Source organism: Heterocephalus glaber, unplaced genomic scaffold, assembly GCF_053883595.1.
Source record: "Heterocephalus glaber isolate CG9 unplaced genomic scaffold, H.glaber_assembly_v1.0 deba00000347, whole genome shotgun sequence".
Taxonomy (NCBI): Eukaryota; Metazoa; Chordata; class Mammalia; order Rodentia; family Bathyergidae; genus Heterocephalus; species Heterocephalus glaber.
In genome coordinates, this window is record NW_028258143.1 from 34,508,020 (window position 1) to 34,512,301 (window position 4,282).

The window sequence follows — 4,282 nt, forward strand, 5'->3', positions numbered from 1 at the left end:
TTAACTTAAATTCTTTAATTGGTACATTTTAGGAATACAACACATTACATTTCTCATTGGGAACTTGTACCTTTACATGATGCATCTTGGTTCTTATTTTTTCCCCATTCCTAGCCCTCCCTTCCCTATTTACAAAGACTTTATTTCTATATTTCCATTTCTCATCATTTTTTTCTTTCCCTTCTTTCCTTTCCCCTGCCCCTCCCACAACCTCAAACCATTTGGGCCTTTTCTTCCTATTTTGCATTATCAATTATTCATTCTAATCATTGGTACATTTTAGGTATACAATATAATGACATTCACTGTTGGAAATTTGCACCTTTACATAATCTCTCTTTGTTCTTATTTTTCACCCTTTCCCTGCCCTCCCTTCAAACCCTCCATCCCTCCCTATTTACAAAGACTTTGTTTCCATTTTATCATATTAATTCCACTCCCTTCTTTGTTTTTCCCTACCCCTCCAAATTCCCATTCCCCTTTGCCTCTTTTCTTCCTATTTCACATTATCTATTATACTTTTTAGTCCTTATTTACACTTTCAGTTTCTCACAATAGAGAAACTATTCGGAATTTACACATGTGTGTCCTATTTATTTCACTTAAGATTGTCGCCTCAATGTGCATCCATTTAGCTATAAATGTCTCTACTTTCTTATTTTTTATGGCTGAGTAATACTCCATTTTATTTTTAGTATATGTGCTGCCGAGACGAGCACCATTTTATTTTGTAAAAACTCACATTTTCTTTAACCAGTCTCCAGTTGATGGGCATTTGGACTGTTTCCAAGTTTTAACTATTACAAATTGTGCTGCTATGAACATGGGTGCACATACATCACTGTGGTATGATTCTTCTAATTCTTTGGGGAAGATACCCAGCAGGGGAATAGCTGGGTCAAATGGGACTTCCAGTCCTAGTTCCTTGAGGTATCTCCATAATGGTTCCCAAAGTGGTTGCACCAGTCTACAATCCCACCAGCAGTGGAGCAGGGTTCCTCTTTACCCACAGCCCTGCCAGCATTTGTTATTGGTTGATTTCATGATAGCAGCCATTCTTTCTGGGGTGAAGTGGAATCTCAGTGTTGTTTTCATTTGCATCTCTTGAATGACCAGTGATGTTGAACTATATATTTATTTGCTATTTCTAGTTCTTTGTCTGAGAAATGTTTGCTCATTTCAGATGCCCATTTTCAGATTGGGTCTTTAAATTTGGGAGGTCTGAGCTTTTTAAGTCCTTTATAAATTCTAGATAGGAGAACTTTGTCTGAGGAAAAGCAGGTGAAGAATTTTTCCCACATTGTGGGTTATCTCTCCACACTGCTGGTGGTTTCTCTTGCTGTGCAGAAGCTTTTTAATAAGAAGAGATCCCACTTATTTATTGTTTGTGCTAGTTCATTGGCAACTGAGGTTCTGTTCACAAGATCTTTTCCTACATCAATGTCTTCAAGAGTTGTACCTAACCTCTTTTCCAGCCTGTTCAGTGCTTCTATTTTTATATTTAGATCTTTAATCCATTTTGATTTTGGTTTAGTGCATGTCAAAAGATTTAGGTCTAGTTTTAATCTTTGCCAAGTTGAAACCCAATTTTTCCAGCACCGTTTATTAAAGAGACTATCTTTCCTCCAGTGAGGGTGTTTGGCTTTATTGAAGATGAGATGGCTGAGTGTGTCTGAAGTGCTTTCTGCATCTTCTAATCTGTTCCACTGGTCCTCAGGTCTGTTTCTTTGCCAGTATCATGCTTTTTTTTTTTTTTTTTTTATCACAGTAGCTTTGTAGTAGAGTTGCAGGTTGGGGATTGTGATACCCCCTGCCATGTCTCTGTTGCCTAGAATTGCTTTTGCTGTTCTGGGTCTCTTCTTGTTCCAAATGAATTTTTGGATTGTTTTCTCAAGGTCCATGAAGTATGCTGCTGGGATCTCAATTGGAATTGCATTGAATCTATATAGCAGTTTTGGAAGTATGGCCATTTTCACTATATTGATCCTTCCTACCCAGGAGCAGGGGATGTCTGTCCATTTTCTGATATCATCTTCAATCTCTCTTTTCAGAGTGCTATAGTTTTCAGAGGAGAGTTCTTTGATTTATTTCATTAGGTTGATTCCTAGGTATTTCAGTTTTTTGAATGTTATTGTGAAAGGAATTATTTGCCCTATTTCTCTCTCAGTGAGTCTGTTATTCACGTAGAGGAAAGCTATTGATTTTTGTGTGTTGACTTGTATCCAGCTATTTTACTGAATTTGGTTATTAAGTCTAGAAGATTTTGGTGGAGTTCTTGGGGTCTTCTATATACAGTATCATGTCATTGGCAATAATGAAAAGTTGACTTCTTCATTTCCTATCTTTATTCCTTTTATCTCTTTCTCTTGTCTAATTGCCATGGCTAATGTTTCCAATACTATATTGAACAAGTGTGGTAATAGTGGACATCCTTGTCTTGTTCCTAATTTTAGAGTGAAAGATTTCAGTTTTTGACCATTTAGTATGATATTGGGTGTTGGTTTTTCATAGATTTTTTTTTTTTATCAGTTTGAGGTAGAGACTATGTATTCCAATTTTTTGTACGGTTTTATCTTAATTGGTGTTGGATTTTGTCAAATGCTTTTTCTGCATCTATGGAGATAATCATATGGTTTTTGTCCTTGGCTCTATTGATATAACGTATTACATTGATCAATTGTGTATTTTGAACCATCCCTGCATCCCTGGGATGAATCCCACTTGATCAGGGTGTATGATCTTCTTGATGATCTTCTGCATTCTATTTGCCAGTATCTTATTAAGAATTTTTGCATCTATCTTCATTCGTGAGATTGGCCTATAGTTCTCTTTATTGCTTGGGTCTTTCTCTGCTTTGGGGATCAAAGTGATACTTGCTTCCAGGAATGAATTTGGGCTATTGCTTCCCTTTCAAATTCATTGAAGAGTTTAAACAGTAGTGGCAGTAGTTCCTCTCTAAATGTCTTGTAGAATTCAACAGTGAAGCCATCAGGTCCTGGGCTTTTTTAAGTTGCTAAGTTTTTAATTATGTTTTCAATTTCATTAATTGATATTGGGTTGTTTAGAATTTTTAGGTCTTCTTCATTCAACTTTGGTAATTCATATGTATCTAGGAATCTGTCCATTTCTTCAGTGTTTTCCATCTTATTGGTGTATAGGTTCTGGAAGTAGGTATTGATGATCATCTGGATTTCTGCTGGGTCTGTTTTAGTTTCACCCTTTTCTTTCCTAATTGCATGGATTTGAGCCTTTTCTTTCCTTTTTCTGATAAGGTTGGCTAAGGGTTTGTCAATTTTGTTGATTGTTTTGAAGAACCAACTCTTGGCTTCATTGATTTTTTGTATCATTCTCTTAGTCTCCATTGCATTGATTTCTCCTCTAATTTTTATAATTTCCTCCCTTGTATTAGCTTTGGTTTTGTCCTGCTCTTCTTTTTCTAGAAGCTTGAGGTTCAGCATCAGGTTGTTTAATTGAGCTCATTCTGTTTTCCTAATATGAGTATTTACTGCTATGAATTTCCCTTCTAAGACTGCTTTCATTGTGTCCCATAGATTCTGATATGTTGTATTGTCATTGTCATTTAATTGAAGGAGCTGTCTGATTTCTTCTTTAATTTCCTCTGTGGCCCATTGTTTATTCAGAAGTGTGTTGTTCAATTTCCACATGTTCCTGAAATTTTTCCAGTTTCTTTTGCTATAGATCTCCAATTTCATTACATTATGGCCTGATAATATAGAGGGGATAACTTCAGTTCCTTTCCACTTGCATAAACATGTTCTATGCACAAGTATGTTGTCTATTTTAGGGAATGACCTATGTGCAGCTGACAAGAATATGTATTCTGATTTTGTGCGGTGGAACACTCTGTAAACATCTGTTAAGTTCATTTGGTCAAGAGATTGAATTCTAGTATTTCATTACTGATTTTTTTTCTAGTTGATCTATCAGTTTGTGACAGTGGTGTATTGAGGTCCTGCACTACAATTGTATTAGTGGATATATGACTTTTCATGTCTGCTAGTATTTGTTTTATATAGTTGAGTGCACTAGTGTTTGGTGCATATATATTTATGATTGTCATCTCTTCCTCTTGGATTATTCCCTTTACAAGGATGTAATGTCCTTCTTTGTCTCTCTTAATCACTGTTGGTTTGAAATCTACTTGATCTGCAAAGAAGATACTTACTTCTGCTTTTTTGGGGGTTCCCATCACATGAAGTATTGTTTTCTACCCTTTAACTTTCATTCTATGAGTTTCTTTTTTGAATTAAGTGTGTTTCTT